Here is a 20,847-nt window from a genome sequence, read left to right on the forward strand (position 1 = left end):
TGTGGAGACAATTATTTAGACAACCGGCAACCATATCACCCACAGGGAAATAACAACCATTAGGCAGCAGTGGAGAAATGAGCTAAAAAGTGCTGAGTCATTAGCAGTCGGCCGTGAAAGGCGTAATGTGCTGCTGAACTCATTTAGGTGATTAAAATGCATTCTGGTCAAAGAGTTGTTGGGTAATCAACTGCAAATGATCTTTTGATAGACTTAATGTAATGACGTCAGGATCATTAATCACACAGTGTGAATACCATTACACAAGAGACGCCAAGAAGACCAGCCAGAGACATCAAATGAAAACAATTACATTTGATTTCTTCACACAAGTTACAGGTGCACTGATTAATTATGTGGATACATTCCTGGTCTCAGAGTTGGATGCCGTAGTTTATTACACTGTCTTCAACATTTACCTTGCTAACTACCTGGAGAATCTCTCTCTGTGGTTCAACATGGCTCAGACGGCAGCACTATTATAGACAGTTGTGGATTTACAATCCTATTCTAGAGATTTGCCGTGGATGCCAACCAAATCAACAGGAAGTCTGGCTCCATCATAGGAGTGGAGTTGGATTCATTGGACGTGGTCTTCGACAGGAGGATGCTTCTCAAACTGCAGAGGATCTTGGACAATCCAACTCGCCACCTCCACCTCCACACTGGTCAACCTGAGGAGCACCTTCAGCAACAGACTGGTTCCATCAAGATGCAGCACAGAACACCACAGGAGATCCTTTTGCACTGTGGCTATCAAACTGTACAACTCCTCCCCCTTCTGTCGTGGGGTAGACTGACTTCCCTGACTGACTGCTGACAGACCAATTTCCCCCCTGGGATAAATAAGGTTCTATCTTATGGCACCCTATTGTAAGAACAAAGCTTGACATTGGCACTCCACTGCCATAATGAGGGTGTGCAGCACTGTCTAAGGGACTACATTTAAATTAAAATGTTAATCTTAGTCCTTGCTTGCCTCCCAGATGGAACATTGAACAGTCCTACATCAGAACAGGCTCCTTGGACTACAATGTCCATGACGGAAATCATGCCATTAAATTAATCACTTCTGCTGCATTTAAGAAATATTCCTCCATTCCCTGCATATAGGAAAGCCTCTTAAATATCACTATTGTATCTGCTTCCACCACCATCCCTGACAGTATATTCCAGACACCCACCATCCTCTGTGTAAATAACGGCCCGCACATCTCATAGAGCCATAGACTCATAAAGCATGGATACAGGCTCTTCGGCCCAACTTCTCCATGCTGACCAAGATGCCCCATTTACGCTAGTCCCACCAGCTTGTATTACTGCCATATCCATCTAAACTTTTCCTATCCATGTAGCTGTCCAAATGTCTTTAAATGTTGTTATAGTATCTGCCTCAATTACTTCCTCTGGCAGCTTGTTCCATATACCTCTCACCCACTGTTTAAAAAGTTGCCCTTCAGGTTCATGTTAAATCTTTCCCCTCTCAACTTAAACCAATGTCCTCTGGTTCTTGATTCTCCTACTCTGGGTAAAAGACTGTGCGTTTACTCTATCTATTCCCTTCATGATCTTATGCACCTCTATAAGATCACCCCTCAGCCTCCTGTACCCAAGGAATAAAGTTCTAGCCTGCCAAACCTATCCCTATAGCTCAGGCACTTGAGTCCTTGCAACATCCTCATGATTCTTCTCTGCACCCTTTCCAGCTTAATAACATCCTTCCTATAGTATGGTAATCAAAACCGAACACAATGCTCCAAATGCGAGCTCACCAACAATTAATGTAATATCACAACTTCTATACACAGTACCTTAACTGATGGAGACTAATGTACCAAAAGCCTACTTGAAAACCTTATCTACCTGTGACCCTACTTTCAGTGAACCTTGTACCTGTACTCCTAGATCCCTCAGGTCCACAATGCCCCCCAATGTGATCAGCCATGATCACATTGATTGGCGGTGCTGGCTCGAGGGGCCAAATGGCCTACTCCTGCACCTATTGTCTATTGTCAGATCATTATCGGAATTTAAACTCTACAGCTGCTGGTAGACAAAAAATGCTGGGGAAACTCAGTGGGTGAAGCAGCATCTATGGAGAGAAGTAATTGGCGACGTTTTGGGTCGAGATCCTTCTTAAGACTGGTCTGGGGTGGGTTTATGCAACAGAAATATGCGGCAGGTCAGGCAGCATCTGCGGAGAGAGAACGAGAATCAATATTTCAGGCTGATGACCATTCATCAGGGAAGGTTCTGATGAAAAGGTATTGACATGAAACCTCCCATCTATTTTCACAGAAGCTACCTGACCTGTTTGGTAGTTCAGGCAGCTTATGTTTTATTTTATATGTCAGAATTTTATTTCCAATCTTAAACCAAAGACAGAACCAAATTTTCATCAAGTGTTTTGACGCCCACAGACGGTGAGACTTGGATCCTACACCTCAACATCCCTGACCCTCAGCACAGGAGTACCGCAGGGCTGTGTGCTCAGACCGCTCCTCTACGCCCTATACACACATGACTGCTTGCCCCATCACCCCGCAAATAGGATCATAACATTTGCGGATGATACAACCGTGGTGGGGCTCATCTCAAATGGGAACGAGGTCGCCTATAGAGAGGAGGTGCACAGACTTTCTGAGTGGTGTGCTCACAACAATCTCTCTCTGAACACTAAAAAGACAAAGGAGATCATCACTGATTTCAGGCGACATAAAGCGGAGCTCAGGCCACTGGAGATAGGGGGCGAGGAGGTGGAGAGGGTGCCTAGTTTTAAATTTCTGGGGATCAACATCAGTGAGGATCTTAAATGGTCTGTGAACTCTGCTGTAGTTGTAAAAAAGGCGCAACAGAGACTTTACTTCCTCAGAACACTGAGGAAGGCCCATCTGTCTGCTAAACTGCTGGAGTCTTTCTACCGCTGTTTGGTAGAAAGCATACTGACTTACTGCATAACTGCCTGGTTTGGGAACTGTTCAGCAGCTGACAGAGCAGCTCTCCAGAGGGTGATAAAAACTGCCCAGGGTATCATTGGACTCCCCCTGCCCCCTCTGGAGGACATTTACCACTCCAGGTGCCGCAGCAGGACCTGTAATATCGTGAAAGACATTACACATCCTTGTCACCACCTTTTCACACTGCTGCCCTCAGGAAAAAGGTACAGGTCGCTAAAGTCACGCACTGCCAGACTCAAGAACAGCTTTTACCCATCAGCAATCTTGGAACTGAACTCTGTTTCAGGAGCGGGTTATGGGGAAGGAGGGGGGGTGGGAGACAGTGTTAATTTATGTAAATGTGAATCCATGGGTGGGTTTGGGGAGGGAGGGAGTGTAATAAGTATGAGTATGTGAATGTTTGAAGTTCTTTTAAATGGAGAGACACAGAAATCTCGTTGTATGTGACACATGCAATGACAATAAAACATTCTGATTCTGATTCTGATTCTGATTCTGATTGAACCATTTAATTAGTACTCGGGATTCTGAGCAATTCTCCACAGGAACCTACTCTTTCAGGTTTTGATTACCACACATTCTCTCTCCTTTTGTGATCAGTTGTTGCTGCATGATTACGAAACCAGGATCAGTCGACCTTTATACACATTGATGTATGTATATAAATATGCCAAATATGGGCAGCACGGTGATGGACGTATATAAATATCCCGAATATGGGCACAGTGGTAGAGTTGCTGCCTTACAGCGCCTCAGACCCGGGTTTGCTCCTGACTCCGAGTGCTGCCTGTACAGAGTTTGTATGTTCTCCCTGTGATCGTGTGGGTTTTCTCTGGATGCGCCGTTTCCTCCCACATTCCAAACACATACAGGTTTTTAGGTTAATCCGCTTTGGTAAAATTGTACAAAAATGATTCCTAGTGCGTAGGATAGTGCTAGAGTACTGGGTCGGAAGTAGAAAGGAATACTGGTTGACGGAGACTCGGTAGGTTGAAGGGCCTGTTTCCGCGCTGTATCTCCAACAAAAACTGTAGTGTGACACCAAAAGAAGTGTGACAGGCAATCTGGGTGTAATGTTTTCATATTTAAATTCTGGCCAGCCATCCAACCAAGACCCCCTGGATCCAAGCACTGGAGTCAAACTGCAGCAAGGACCATTCTTTGCTTGGTTGGGCACATGTCTTTGTCCAACACACTGTTTTTCTCTCATAGTCGTGGCTGAACAGGGATTGATGGGACAGCTGACTGAGACTGATGTTAGCTCTGAGACAGAAAATACTCTCTAGCTTATGACAATTGTATTGTTAAATACATTTTGTGTTGAAATCTGTACAATCTATTTTAGACGTAAACTAACTACATTATGAAATTTGCAACCAATTTCCCAGGAACATATTTTTTTAGTGGTATTTCCTTTCTCTCCGCTTTGTAAAATATTAAAACGTTATTATGAATAATATGAAAAATATTATACCAGATTTTACACTATTCCTTCACAATGGATAGGCAATTTAAGATACATAGAGGTTCACTTAAGTGGACTCAACATAACTGAAGGCTCAACTTTACTACTAGAGATATCAGAGGTATAAAGTGCCCTAGCTCCCAATCTTTTAGGCATTTTGGTATCTGTCCTTTGCCATCCCAATATACATGGAAGAAGTGTATCATCACACCAGAAGCGATGGAAAGCTCTTCAATCTAGCAAAGTAGAAAGGTAAAGAATGAAGGTGAGAAGGCAGGAAAATTGTGGACTTTGGAAGGGGAAGGATAGGGACCCACAATCCTGTCTATACCAACCGGACGATGTGGAAAGGATCAAAAACATAAAATTCCTGGGCATGTTTATTTCCGAAGATCTTTCCTGGTCCCAGCACACTGAGGCAATTAAAAAGAAGGCACATCAGCACTACTTCCTTAGAAGATTACGGAGAGTCGGTATGTCAAGGAGGATTCTCTCGAATTTCTACAGGTGCACAGTAGAGAGCATACTGACTGGCTGCATCGTGGCTTGGTTCGGCAACTTGAACATCCAGGAGCGGAAAAGACTGCAAAAAGATGTGACCACTGCCCAGTCCATCACCGGCTCTGACCTCTCCACCATCGAAGAGATCTATCGCAGGCACTGCCTCAAAACGGCTGCCAACATCATCAAAGACCCACACCATCCTGGTCACACACTCATTTCACCTTGCCATCGGGAAGAAGGTACAGGAGTCTGAAACCTGTAACATCCAGGTTCAGGAACAGCTACTTCCCCACAGCCATCAGGCTATTAAACACAACCTCAAATAAGATCTCAACAGTAACAGTCTATTATTACTATTGAACTATATCTGTTTATTTATTGTGTATATATGATCTATGGTCTATAGACACATTGAACTTTTATCTTCTGTTATGTATTATGTTTACATATTCTGTTGTGCTGCCGCAAGTAAGAATTTCATTGTCCCATTTGGGACACATGGCAATAAACTTGACTTGAAATGGGATGAGATCAGCCATGGTTGAATGGTGGAGTGGACTCCATGGGCCGAATGGCCTAATTCTTCTCCTATAACTTGGGAATTCCTGTACGCTGATGATGCTGCACTCATCGCCCCAAAAGAAGAAGGAATTCAGCGGCTGATAGAGAGACTGTCTCATGTTTCCAACAAATACTAACTGACAATCACCATTAAGAGAACTGTTGTCATGTGTCAGGACACTCCACTCCCCCTTGAAATCACCCTAAACACTGCTCTGCTAAAAACGATCAACAAATTCACCTACCTAGGATTTATTTTGACTGATAACATCTCTCTGGATGAGGAAATCAATTGACTTATAGGATAGGCAGCGACCACCTTCTGGAGACTAACCAAGTGGGCATGGAAGAACAGGAAACTCACAATCATGACCATGATAACTGTCTACAAATTGTGCATCTTGAGCATGTTACGGTACAGTAGTGAAGTTTGGACAACTTATCTAGATCAAGAACGTTGTCATTTCCGTTGCCTTCATCACATCCTGGGGGTTTCTTGGCAGGACAAAATCACCAATGAATCTGCCTCTCCCTGACCAACATGACTAGCATCCCTGCGATTATCAAGCAGAGGCATGTACATAAGATGGAAAATTGATGCGTCCATAAAGTGGTGCTATACAGGGAGGTCACCAATGCATGGAGGCCAAGAGGAAGACCAAAGCTTCAATACAAGGATACGGTTAAAAGAGTAATGACAATGTTTTACATTGGCACTGACAACTGGGAAGTGGCTGCTGAGGACCGGGGGAGGTGGAGAAAGGATTTCCAGGCGGGATTGAAGCAACACAACAGCACGGTTCCAGACCCCGGAGGTCAAGCACCAAAGCCACAAAATGCTCATTAGCAACACACACCCCAATGCAACAGCCAGCGACAACTTCACCTGTGGAAGCTCTGGGAGGGGCTGCCTGTCAAGCATATGCCAAGTCAGCCATAGCAGCGAATGCAACCACAGATGAACCAACTCCCTCTCCAAGCAGGACAGCGTCAAAGCTGCAAAATTATCTCCTTTAGTACTTTACTGTACTTTAGAGATCCAGTATGGAAACAGGCCCATTGCCCCACCAACTCCGTGCTGACCAGCAATCACCCCATACACTAGCACTATCCAACACACTAGGGTCAAATTACAACTTTACCAAAGACAATTAACCAACATTTCTGTATGTCTTTGGGTTGTGGGAGGAAACCAGAGTACCCAGAGAAAACCCATGTGGTCACAGGGAGAACGTGCAAACACCCGTAGTCAGGATCAAACCCAGGTCTCTTCTGCTGTAAAGGGCCAGTCCCACTTGGCCGTCATTTACGCCTCATTTATGTGTCATATGTAAAATAGGTCGACGCGTCGTTACGAGCGACGTCACGTGCAAATCACGCGTCATCATGCCGTCTGGTGCGTGTGACGTCATTAGAATACCCCTGCGGCGAGCTGCGATGCATGGTTACACACTGTGACGTAACCATGCGTCACCACACAATACACGTGAGACGTCGGGACGCCAGCGTGCGACGCCAATGCGTCAGTGAGCATACCCAATGCGGCAGCTTGCATACGCGATACGTCACGGAGGTGGCGCGTGAGGATTTCGTGCAGCACGAAATCCTGGAGCGCCGCGCGATACCGCGCGCAACTTCACACTCCTCCACGCCTCTCCATGCGCTCGTCCTGCGCTACCCACACGCTACCAGTGCGTCACAACGCAACAACCACATTTTTGGAGGTTGCGTAAATGGCGCGCAAATGACGGGCACGTGGGACATGTCCTTAAGGCAGCAATTCTACCACTGTGTCAACACGCCACCCTGCAGATGGACGTTTGCCAACAATGACAACCAAAGGGCCTGTATTATATTTTAAAATCCATGTTAAATGCCATTATGCACCTGCTTTAGATATGTTGGCACAGTGGCGTGGTGGACCACTCTACCGCTGGACCACAGTGCCACCCCCTTTTTCTTATGAGACTGAAGGAAAGCCACTAGAAGAGTTTCCAGCAGGTCCTATGTCAGTCTCCTGCATGGACATCTTCTGATGCATGCAACAAAATCTCAAATGGTAGTATAGTGGGTAAAATACTTAGATCATAGATCACACTTGATAAGTACCAGAGGCCTGGACCATTGATAGGGAGTCATGAATCACACTGCACTAGCATTTAAATTCAGTTCCTAAAAAATAGTTTGAGATAAACAGTCACATTAAGCAATGATAATAATGTATAATAATTAGCTTGTCTTAAAATCTTATCAATGTCCTTCAGAGAAGGAAATTGTATTTCTTTCCTCGTCTGTAATTTGTGCAAACCTAGACACATCCCTTATTTATTTTCACCCATCACCCACCAGCCTCTGTCTCCAAGTTCCCCTCTCACCTTCCTCCACTTGGCTTCATCTGCCAATTCTGTCCCACCTTCGCCTCGTTCCACCTACTTCCTTCCAGCCCCTGTCTGATCCCTATCTCTCACCTCTTTATACTGACTATCTTTCCTCTACACTCTGGTGCAGGGTTTAGACCATCTGTGGATCCCTCTGCCTCCACAAATGCTGCTTGTCCACCTGTTTGTTGTTGTGCACCAGATTCCAGCGCCTGCAGTGTCTTGTGTCTCCAAACCCACCATCCTTGTTGACTCCTATTGGTTCCCTGACTTGACTTCGGTAGCAATTGGGGATGACAGTAAGTAATGATCCCTCCAACAAAGGGTGTGAATTAATTAAGAATATATATTTTTGATGCCTTCAAATTATACAAATGTGCATAATACAAAACCAAGTATGAAATTCAGTGTTATCAATCTGGGCTCCCTGTCGGTCTGGCACTCTGCAGTTGGTTCCAATCAGGCGATGACACAGTAGCTCAATTACTGGGCTAGTAATCCAAAGGCCTGGACTAACAAAATAGAGACCTAACTTCAAGTCCCACAATGGCAGCTGTAGAATTTAAATTCAGTTTACTCGAGTGGAATTAAACCAAATGGTTATTACTAATGACAACTCCAAACCTGTTGTAAAAATACATCCGGTTCGCTGATCATCTTTTAGTTTAGTTTAGTTTAGCGATACAGCGCGGAAACAGGTCCCTTTGGTCCCTTACCCAGTCTAGCCCACATGTGACTTCAAATCTCCCAATCAGTTCAAGGGTGACTAGCGATGGGCAATAAGTGTTGGCCTTGCCATTGATGCCCAGATCCTAAAAAATGAAGTAAGTAAAAATAAATGTTAAAACTCAGGCTAGATACAGTCCTGAGAAGTAAGAGCAGTGAGCTTCATAGGTGTGACTGATGGTGCAGTTTTAGCGCATTAATAAAGATTTAAGGTCTGGGATGAGAAAATATTGATCGTGATGAAGAGCAGGTCAGACGGGGTGAGCTTCAACAATCTCCTTTGTAAATTCTTCATTCCACAAAAAGAAAGACCACAATTGAGTGGGTTCAGTGAGATCCATTGAGTGCTTGCAGCTTCTGACGGGCGTCAGGTTAATCAGCTTAAACTACTCCACTGCATGCCTGATACTGCGGCACTATGTTCCCCTGGACTCCCGCCAAACATCTCTACCAGTCTTTCACCAGCTCAGGGACAGCAAATTGATTAAAACGTTGAGCTACCTGGAGGCATTAATAACAGAACAAATTTCATGTGGTCATTTTGACCCTAGTCTCATACATTTATTGGGCCATCTCTAATACTTTCACTAATATCACCCAAGCTGCAAGATTGTGAAAGGAGGATCAGCAAATGGGAGTGGGCTAGAAATTATGCTGGCACAGATTCCCTTTATGATTAATACATTTTAAAAAGTATCTCTCTTTAGCATTAACTATACACCTGTTGCACTGGAAGAGTGGGGCACAGATTATCCCGTGGGTTCCCTGTCTTCTTCGCCACTCATGTGCTTTGCTGATTCCAGAGTTTCTCTCATCCTTTTGACCTCCTCCACTCCACCTTCTCTCCAGTTGTCTTTTCTTATCAGAAAGATGGAAGACACAATGGATTAAGACAATGCTAACTCTCCAACTTGGAATCCAGGTCCAGCCACTGATGTGTGAAATCTCCTCACTTTGGGATATGAACACTGTGCAAATGACCATTGAATAGTGGCAGATCAAGATTATATCAGGATAAATTAAACATTTTACTCAAATTTCTCCCCCCCCCCCCCCCCCCCCCCTCCCACACCTCCTCCCACTAAAAGATAACTATCTTCACAATTTGCAATGATGTATCTCTCTTGGGTTCACATGTGGCTCTATCCAAAATCTGTCTATCTTTGTTAAAATCAGCATCTGCGGTTCCTTTTGTATAATAAAAAGAACACTTCTGGTGTTGTATAATCCCTTCACCGAGTCTTTAAGGAAAACACCTCAAATTTTCCAAGCTTATTTGTTAAACAACTTGGATTTCCACTGTAAACCCCATAATCTAAAACCCACAAAGAGTTTTATTTAGTCCCAAATGTATGTTAGATAGGATTAAACTAATTATTGATTATTTTATTTGTAGACACACTTCACTCAACACTTCCTTGGAAACCAGAAATATTACCACCAATTCTCCACAAAACATTGAAACCATTGAACCAATTGTTAGCTCCATTGAGAGTGGTTTGTCATAGTCAGAGAGTCACAGAAACAGGCCATCAAATCCATGCCGACCAGTTGGGACCTGTCTGTAATTATTCCAGTCTTCCAGAACTTGACCCATAGCCTTCTATGCCAAGGCTATTCAAGTGCTCAACTAGATACAATTTAAATGCTTTCAGTGAAGTGATTACAGAGAAAGACAGTTGAGATGTCTTCCCTCTTCTCTCCCCACCTCCCTCCATTCCGTGTGTCAGTCGTAGAAGGAAATGTTAACTGAAAATGTCAGGTTTGAAGGATAGGAGAAAGGTCATGAACTAATCACTGTTACTCTTCAGTCGTGAAATTCTCCAGGTCATGAAAATCTCAGATAAAAGCAGTAAATGTTGGAAAACGTGAGAAGGTTAGCATGCACCGGTGAAGAGAAACAGAGTTGATCAGTTATCTCAATGGCCACTCATCTGAACTGCTGAAAGGTCATTGGCCTCAATCATTAACTCTATCTCTCTGCAGAATTGCATCCTGACCCTTTGGGTACTTCCAGCATTTTTTGCTTTTCTGTCACTAATGTCTTACTTAAATGCACCACTTCACCCTGCCTTTCATAGGCCTGTGTATCCCACTCATGGCTGTCTCAGAACACAGGATAGTTCGGACATGGTTATCCAGGGACTTTCCCCCATCTTCTCCGCAAATTAGAAACATAGGAAATAGGTGCAGGAGTAGGCCATTTGGCCATTTGAGCCAGCACCGCCATTCAATATGATCATGGTTGATCATCCAAAATCCGTTCCTGCTTTCTCCACATATACCTTGATTCCGTTAGCTCTAAAAGCTATATCTAACTCTCTCTTGAATACATCCAGTGAATTCCAGAAAATACATCCAGAAAATTCCACAGATTCACAACTCTCTGGGTGAAAAAGTTTTTCCTCATCTCAGTCCTAAATGGCCTACCACTTACTCTTAAACTGTGACCCCTGGTTCTGGACTCCCCCAACATGGGAAACATTTTTCATGCTTCCAGCCTGTCCAATCCCTTAAGAATTTTATATGTTTCTATCAGATCCCATCTCTTCCTTCTAAATTTTAGTGAATATAAGCCCAGTCCATCCATTCTCTCATCAAACTGTATGTCAAAACTGAGTTAAAACTAACCTGGGTCTTCAAGCATAAATGTTAACCCAGTTTCTCTTTCCACAGGTGCTGCCTGACCTGCTGAGTATTTCCAGCATCTACTATCTTTATTTCAGATTTTCAGCATCTGCAGTCTTATTTTATCCTGTTATCTGTTCTTATTCCTTTCTCTGCTCACGCCAGTACCCATGGATCAGCATCAAAGAGGGATATATTGGCAGAGACTGTACGGTGAGGAGTCTGTACAGATATACTGCAGCAATCACCACCTCACAACAGGGCCAAAGAGATTCCAGACCAAGGAATCAAATATTACGCAAGTCCTATAATTCATTTAGGATCATAGCAAAGATGAGCGGGAAGCAAGAGGATTGGGTAACTTTTAAAAAGCAACAGAAGATAACTAAAAAGGCAATACGGGGAGAAAAGATGAGGTACGAAGGTAAGCTAGCCAAGAATATAAAGGAGGATAGATAGTAAAAGCTTCTTTAGGTATGTGAAGAGGAAAAAATTAGTTAAGACCAAAGTTGGACCCTTGAAGACCAAAAAAGGTCAATTCATTATGGGGAACAAGGAAATGGCAGATGAGTTGAACAGATACTTTGGATCTGTCTTCACTAAGGAGGACACAAACAATCTTCCTGATATAGTAGTGGCCAGAGGATCTGGGGTGATGGAGGAACTGAAGGAAATCCACATTTGGCAGGAAATGGTGTTGGATAAACTGATGGGTCTGAAGGCTCATAAATCCCCAGGGCCTGATGGTCTGCATCCCAGGGTACTTAAGGAAGTGGCTCTAGAAATCGTGGACGCATTGGTGATTATTTTCCAATGTTCTATAAATTCAGAATCAGTTCCTGTGGATTGGACGGTAGCTAATGTTATCCCACTTTTTAAGAAAGGCAGGAGAGAGAAAAAATAGGGAATTATAGAACAGCTAGCCTGTGGGGAAGATGCTGGTCAATTATAAAAGATGAATTGTGTGCAGTTTTGGTCCCCTAATTTGAGGAAGAGCTTTCTTGCTATTGTGGGAGTGCAGCGGTTCTTTAGTAACTTGTCAGTTTCTTTGTTGAACTAAATTAAGGCGTATGTTGCAATCAATAGCGCTTTAACAATTGGTTGGGAAGAAAGCCAAACTGTAAGAAAGACGACTGCGCCTCCTTTTCAAGAGCAGCCAGCTCTTGCACGGTCGTTGCCAAAGCTGCAGTTAATTCCCGGGATGGCGGGACTGTCATATGCTGAGAGAATGGAGCGGCTGGGCTTGTACACTCTGGAGTTTAGAAGGATGAGAGGGCATCTGATTGAAACATATAAAATTATTAAGGGCTTGGACACGCTAGATGTAGGAAACGTGGTCCCGATGTTGGGGGAGTCCAGAACCAGAGGCCACAGTTTAAGAATAATGCAAGGCATTTAGAATGGAGACGAGGAAACACTTTTTCTCACAGAGAGTTGTGAGTCTGTGGAATTCCTTGCCTCAGAGGGTGGTGGAGGCCAGTTCTCTGGATACTTTCAAGAGAGAGCTAGATAGGGCTCTTAAAATTTGCAGAGTCAGGGGATATGGGGAGAAGGCAGGAATGGGGTACTGATTGGGGATGATCAGCCATGATCACATTGAATGGCGGTGCTGGCTCGAAGGGCCGAATGGCCTACTCCTGCACCTATTACCTATTGTCTATTGTCTATTGTGTCATAGTTGTACAGCATGGAAACAGGCCCTTTGGCCCAACTTGCCAATGCCGACCAATATGCCCCATCTACACTAGTCCCACCTGCCTGTGATTGGCCCATTTCCCTCGAAATCTATCCTATCCATGTACCTGTCTAAAATGTTTCTTAAACATTGTGATTGTACCTGCCTCAACTACTTCCTCCACAGCTCATTCCATGCACCTACCACCTTTGTGTAAAAAAGTTGCCCCTGTGGCGCCACCTGGTGTTTAGGCTACTTACTGAGTGAACCCTCGGCACTACGACTGGCAGGGTCTCGTGACTGTGTTTGGCGGGAAGAAGTTGTCACGTGGTTGAGGGATGTGCCCTGGTATATAGTCAGCAGTCTGGGAGAACCCTCCCCAGTCGAGTTTGTGCTGTTCTCTGTATCTATATTACGAAATCTCTGATCTTGACCGCTTTAGGCCTCACTCTCTGAAAGATGGATGAAGCCAAGGGTCACGTCTCTATGAGCTCTGAATGACACCGAACAAATGTCTACACAACTGTGAGTACCCTTAATGTGGTTTGAAAATGAAAATATGGTTTGTTTAAAGTAAAAAGGCACTGCCTGCAAATAGTTGTTTGGGTGCTTTGGCTTGAAGTTGAAAGGCACTACTTACTGCAAATGGTGGCTTGGGTGCTCTGGCTTGAAGTTGAAGGTCACTACTTACTGCAAATGGTGGCTTGGGTGCTTTGGCTTGAAGTTGAAAGGCACTACTTACTGCAAATGGTGGCTTGGGTGCTTTGGCTTGAGGTTGAAAGGCACCACTTACTGCAAATGGTGGCTTGCGTGCTTTGCTTGAAGTTGAAAGGCACTACTTACTGCAAATGATGGCTTGGGTGCTTTGGCTTGAAGTTGAAAGGCACTATTTACTGCAAATGGTGGCTTGGGTGTATTGCCTTGAAGTTGAAAGGCACTACTTACTGCAAATGGTGGCTTGGGAGCTTTGGCTTGAAGTTGAAAGGCACTACTTACTGCAAATGGTGGCATGAAGTTGAAAGGCACTACTTCCTGCAAATGGTGGCTTGGGAGCTTTGGCTTGAAGTTTAAAAAAATCACCATTCACTCTGCTGCACCTGCTGGAGGGAGGGGGAGGGACTATAAAACCAGGAAGTGGTGTGCCTCACTCATTCTCTGCAAGATGGATGAAGCCAAGGGTCACGTCCCTATGAGCTCTGAATAACACTGACCATAGTCTACACAACTGTGAGTACCCTTAATGTGGTTTGAAAATGAAAATATGGTTTGTTTGAAGTAAAAAGGCACTGCCTGCAAATCGTTGTTTGGGTGCTTTGGTTTGAAGTTGAAAGGCACTACCTACTGCAAATGGTGGCTTGGGAGCTTTAGTTTAAAGTTGAAAGGCACTACTACTGCAAATAGTGGCCTGGGAGCTTTGGCTTGAAGTTGAAAGGCACTACTTACTGCAAATGGTGACGGGTGTTTTGGCTTGAAGTTGAAAGGCACTAATTACTGCAAATGGTGGCAGGTGATTTGGCTTGAAGTTGAAAGGCACTAATTACTGCAAATGATGGTGGGTGATTTGGCTTGAAGTTGAAAGGCACTTCTTACTGCAAATGGTGGCTTGGGTGCTTTGGCTTGAAGTTAAAAGGCACTACTTACTGCAAATTGTGGCTTGGGTGCTTTGGCTTGAAGTTGAAAGGCAGTGCTTACTGCAAATTGTGGCTTCAGTGCTTTGGCTTGAAGTTGAATTGCACTATTTACTGCAAATGGTGGCTTGGGAGCTTTGGCTTGAAGTTTAAAAAAATCACCATTCACTCTGCTGCACCTGCTGAAGGGAGGGGGAGGGACTATAAAACCAGGAAGTGGTGTGCCTCACTCTCTGAAAGATGGATGAAGCCAAGGGTCACGTCTCTATGAGCTCTGAATGACACTGAACAAATATCTACACAACTGTGAGTACCCTTAATGTGGTTTGAAAATGAAAATATGGTTTGTTTGAAGTAAAAGGCACTACCTGCAAATGGTTGTTTGGGTACTTTGGCTTGAAGTTAAAATCCCTACTTACTGCAAATGGTGGCTTGGGTGTTTTGGCTTGAAGTTGAAAGGCACTACTTACTGCAAATGGTGGCTTGGGAGCTTTGGCTTGAAGTTGAAAGGCACTACTTACGGCACATGGTGGCTTGGGTGCTTTGGCTTGAAGTTGAAAGGCACTAATTACTGCAAATGATGGTGGGTGATTTGGCTTGAAGTTGAAAGGCACTTCTTACTGCAAATGGTGGCTTGGGTGCTTTGGCTTGAAGTTAAAAGGCACTAACTGCAAATTGTGGCTTGGGTGCTTTGGCTTGAAGTTGAAAGGCAGTGCTTACTGCAAATGGTGGCTTGAGTGCTTTGGCTTGAAGTTGAATTGCACTATTTACTGCAAATGGTGGCTTGGGAGCTTTGGCTTGAAGTTTAAAAAAATCACCATTCACTCTGCTGCACCTGCTGAAGGGAGGGGGAGGGACTATAAAACCAGGAAGTGGTGTGCCTCACTCTCTGAAAGATGGATGAAGCCAAGGGTCACGTCTCTATGAGCTCTGAATAACACTGAACAAATATCTACACAACTGTGAGTACCCTTAATGTGGTTTGAAAATGAAAATATGGTTTGTTTGAAGTAAAAGGCACTACCTGCAAATGGTTGTTTGGGTACTTTGGCTTGAAGTTAAAATCCCTACTTACTGCAAATGGTGGCTTGGGTGTTTTGGCTTGAAGTTGAAAGGCACTACTTACTGCAAATGGTGGCTTGGGAGCTTTGGCTTGAAGTTGAAAGGCACTACTTACGGCACATGGTGGCTTGGGTGCTTTGGCTTGAAGTTGAAAGGCACTACTTACTGCAAATGGTGGCTTGGGTGCTTTGGCTTGAAGTTAAAAGGCACTACTGCAAATGCACTTATTTCCTGTTTGCACTGTATATTGATTTAAGATAAAATGCTACCACTTGCGGCTGTGATTTTTGGCCATCTCACTCAGTCCCCCCTCCGCTGAGCAGGTGCAGAGAATTCTTCCCATCAATGAAAAATAAAAGTGTTATTAGTGTTTAAAAAATGTTGAGAATCTCTCTCCTGTCAATCACGCCCTGAAAGGCACACCTTTTCCGGTGGGAGGGGGAGGGGTTATAAAACCTGGAATTGTGGGTGTGGCTCAGTCTCTGCATGATGGGGGAGGGAGAGGTCATGACTGTCTGAGCTGTGAATCAACTGAACACACTGAATGTCTACTGATCTGTGAGTTTGGTGTTTTGTGTGGTTTTATGGTGGTTTCACCCTGCATGAAATGGTATGAAGCTGTATTTGAATTTGGTGGCCTTCGACCCTGCTTGAAGTGGAATGAAACTGCACTTGAATTTGGCGGCCTTGCATCCTGCTTGAAGTGGTATGAAACTGCACTGAATTTGGTGGCCTTGCACCTTGCTGAAAGTGGTATGAAACTGCAATTGAATTTGGTGGCCATGGATCCAGCATGAAGTGGTATGAAACTGCACTTGAATTCAGTGGCCTTGCACCCTGCTCATAGTGGTAAGAAACTGCACTTGAATTTGGTGGCCTTGCACCCTGCTTGAAATGGTAGGAACATGGATTTGAATTTGGTGGCCTTGCACCCTGCTTGAAATGGAATTTCAAGGAATAGTCATGAGTCAACTGCCAGCCCACCAGCCATGAATTAGTTGCCAGCAGATCAGGCTTGAGGGACTGAGCTGCCACCCCAAGAACCCATACCAGCACTCCAGAAAGCCCCCCCACTGGCCACCAATATTGGAATTGGTGGAGAGGTGGAATATTGCGTCGGGGTACCAGCCCTCCCATGTGAACATGGGACCCAACGGGTCCCACTTAGTCTAGTTACTTAATAAAGATCACTTTTGATTCACAACATGTGGCTCGCTATACCTCTTAGGTTACTATTAAATCTTTCCCCTCTCACCTTAAACCTATGTCCTTTGGTTCCTGATTCCTCGTCTCTGAGTAAAGGATTCAGCTTGCCAGTTTAACCAGCTTGGATCAAAATTCTGCTGAGATTGTAACCACCACAGGCTTGATTTGAAATGGCAGCTTGAAAAATGTTAGCAATACGGAGAATACTTCATCATTTACGTGGCAACTCAAACGTAAACAATCTCGGCACTGAAGAAAATTGTGCCTTTGGCAAGAGGCTCGTTGCTGAAGGGTGCTGCTGTGTGGCTTATGCTTGGCTAGTAAGCCAGATCATGCAGACAATTTGACGCAGGTAGCTGTGAAACAACTCACGCTTGGACAAGATTTTGATTAAATATTAATGTTTCAATCAAGATTTATAATCAGTTGAAATGTGACAATGTGCAGAGGTTTAACAAACATCATGGCAAACATGTTTTTCTTTTTGCTCTTGCACCATGTTTGGTCGATCACCTCTTCTCGCTGACCATCGATTTCTGGTCCAGCTGTGCCTCATTCTTTAGTCAGAGGGTAGGAAATCTTTGCAATTCATTGCCACAGAGGATTATGGGGGCCAAGTCACTGGATATTTTTAACGCAGAGGTAGACAAATTCTTGAATAGAATGTGTGTCCAGGGTTATGGGGAGAAGGCAGGAAAACGGGATTAGGAGGCAGAGATCAGCCATGATTGAATGGCGGAGTAGACTTGAAGGGCCAAATGGCCTAGTTCTACTCCTATAACTTGTGAATTTGTGAACTCCCTCCATGGTCTCATCCTGCCTTGTAACCTCCTCAAAACCAGCCTTCAGTGTCACAGTGTCATGGAGTCACGAGCACCGAAGCCCACTAAGTCCTCAACAACTATTAAGCACTCAACGCTCTTCCGATTTTATTCTCTTCATATTTTTGTCATCTCCTCCCAGATTCTACATACACCCACCCATTAGGGGCAATTTTACAGTGGCCAATTAATCTACTAACACTTTGGAATTTAGGAAGAAACTAGAGTACCTAGAGACAACCTATACAGTCACTGAGAAGACCCCACAAAGAACATTATGGAGGTTAGCACTGAACTTTGGTCAGTAGGGTTATGGGGCAGTAGCCCCACTATATGCACCATGTGTTTGAGGTCTCCAGCATTTTCCATGTTGCTGCATTGAATCAGTCCACATTGGCCAAGTCTTGAGCTGCCAAAGTCTAAACTCTGGAGATCCCTCACAACACCTCCGTGCCTCTCCATCTCTCCTTAATACTAATCTTTGACCAAAACTTGCATCACCTGCTCTGATATTGCCTATTGCTTGGTCTTTAAAGAAAATCAAAATTCAATGAAAATCCTGTTGTATTTGTGGTTTGAGACAATTTGCAGGGTTTAAGGTGCGTGAGAAACACATGATACTGCTTCTTTTGAACATTGCTCACAGTGGAAATACTACCCTACTACATTTGGTTCCCCTACCTGTTTGATTACTGCATGAAAGGTTGAACATCTCCCCAAGTCCAGTGAGCTTCAACACACAAAGATGCTTTTACAAAAAGACCCTCTCGACTAACTCTTAGAGCATCTACAAACAATATTGAAACCCAGAGAATCATCAACTGTTTGGCACTGAAAGCAATGAGTTGGCAAGGAAAATGTCATAGCTTTACGGTGAGAGGGGCAAACTTTAAAGCGGCAAGTGTTTCATACAGAGGATGGTGGATGCCTGGAACGTGCTGGCAGGGTTGGGCCTGGGGGCAGATAGGATAGATGGATTTAAGTGTATTTTATGTAGGCAGATGGATATGCAGGAAATGTTGGGATGTGGATCGCATGCAGGCAAATCAGATTAGTTTATCTTGGCATCATGTTCAGCACAGATATGGTAGGCCAAAGGGCCTGTTCCCGTGCGGTACTTTTCTATGTTCTAAGTTCTAAGAATCACTGTTTTACAAGAAGTACTACAAACAGTGCTTCTAAACAAGATGACTGCACATGAAAGAGCAAAGCCCAGTAGGTTTTGGATCCAAGCTGAACAAATCATTGGCACTGAGTTGTAGACAGCAGATTTTTCCAGGCTGCTCCTGTACCACTGCACTGCCAATGGCTGGGGGAATGAGGCAGTCATGACTGGAATATTCCTTTATGCACTGGCAAAGGTTTTTAAGTTTAGTTTAGTTTAGAGATACAGCATGGAAACAGGCCCTTCAGCCCACCGAGTCCACGTTGACCCGCGATCCCCACACATTAACACCATTCTATGTCTGGCTCGATGTGTTAACAATGCTCACATCAGAGAACCTCTGCTGTGTTGAGGTGAAAGCTAGCCATTAGGTAGGGATAAGATTCACTGCACTGCAGAAATTCCAGTGTAAACTTGGTAAGGTAGTAACATTTAAAAGTCGGGGATGGAAACTGAGTGGATTTCATTGCCACAGATGGCTGTGGAGGAAAAATCATTGGATATTTTTAAAGAGGAGATGAATAGGTTCTTGATTAGTAAGAGTGTCAAAGCTCATGGGGAGAACTCATGAGAATGGGGTTGAGAGGGAAAAATAGATCAGCCATGATTGAATGGCAGAGCAGACTCGAGGTTGAATAGCCTAATTCTTCTCCTATATCTTATGAACTTATGAAGTTATAATAACCTTTTATATTTAGTTATTTTAGAATGATGTCTAATTTTTATGTTTTTTTAATTATTTGAATGGCTCTGAATATCAGAGATATTTAATAACAGAGCTGTCAACGGCCATCTGGGGTGTATTGGGAGAGCGATCTTCTCACACACTGTCCCATCTAATGGGTGTGACACAGAGTGGAGGTCTCTGGTCCAATAGATCTCGCATGATCAGCCTACCATGCGGGACTTTATCAAAAGCATTACTAAAATCCATGTAGACACATCCACCACCCTAATTTCATTCGTCACCTCATCAAAAATTCCGATCACGTTTGTAACACATGACCTGCTGCACACAAAGCCATGCTGGCTGTCCCAATTTAATCCCCCATTCTCTTCCCAATGGAAAAAAATCCAATCCTTTAGAATTCTCTCCAATAGCTTCCCAACCACTGACCTGAGGCTCACTGGCCTATAATTCCCTGGATTCTCTCTACTACCCTTCTTAAGCAAAGGAACAACATTGGCTAACCCCCTGTCCTCCAAGACCTCACATGTAGCTAGAAAAGCCCCCTGTAATCTCCTCTCTTGTCTCTAGTATTAACCTTGGATTGATCCCATCATGCCCTGGGGTGTTATCCCCCTTAATGCTTTCAAGAGCTCCAACACCATTGATTGCCCTTGAGAACTGTATTGCTTTTCTTTAAACATTACTGAGTCTGAATGCTGCAACTCCTTAACCAACAAACAGTGGGAGCATCTTTGCCATGACTGCAATGGTGAATAAAGGTAGTTCACCGTCAACTCGGATAATCAGGGATGGCCAATAAAAGGTGCCAATGTAGCTTCATCCACAGCCATAATGACATAAAGGAATATAAGAAATAAAGCTTAAATAATGAACTTAAAGCTGTTCTGACCATCTGGCCTGCCGTGCCACTCAATAAGCTCATATAGATGCAAAATGCTGGAGTAACTCAGCAGGTCAGGCAGCATTTCTGGAGAAAAGAAATAGGTGACTTTTCAGGTCGGGACTGGAAGAAGGGTCTCTAACTGAAACGTCACCTATTCCATTTCTCCAGAGATGCTGCTTGACCCGCTGCTACTCCAGCATTTTGTGTCTATCTTTAATGTAAACCAACATCTGCAGTTACTGCCTACACACTCAATAAGCTATAAGGCTTTTATTTTATCCCAGCATCATTCTGCTGCTCTATTCCTGTTCCATCAATACCCCAAATCCTTTGATCTCAGCTTTGAATACACTCAGTGACTGAAGTTAGGTGCACAAATTTAAAAATAAAATTATGGCTTGCGTGGATATTTTCAGAATTTCCATTTAAAAGGATTCCATTTAACCTCCCCGCTCCTTAGTCCATGGAGCATTGAGTTCAAATTTAATGCTCCACAA

The 20,847-nt window shown here is 44.0% G+C and overlaps 1 long non-coding RNA gene across 1 annotated transcript; it reads right to left on the bottom strand.

Annotated features, from left to right (window-relative positions):
* Nucleotides 1-1,218: 1,218 nt before the first annotated feature.
* On the bottom strand, nucleotides 1,219-19,615 carry LOC116975764. The gene is made up of 3 exons (XR_004412756.1): nucleotides 19,605-19,615; nucleotides 6,581-6,588; nucleotides 1,219-1,267 (listed from the first exon to the last, which is right to left on the bottom strand). It is a non-coding gene; the product is annotated as an uncharacterized LOC116975764 (long non-coding RNA).
* Between the last annotated feature and the right edge of the window lie 1,232 nt (nucleotides 19,616-20,847).

This window comes from Amblyraja radiata, chromosome 8 (genome assembly GCF_010909765.2).
Source record: "Amblyraja radiata isolate CabotCenter1 chromosome 8, sAmbRad1.1.pri, whole genome shotgun sequence".
Lineage (NCBI taxonomy): Eukaryota > Metazoa > Chordata > Chondrichthyes > Rajiformes > Rajidae > Amblyraja > Amblyraja radiata.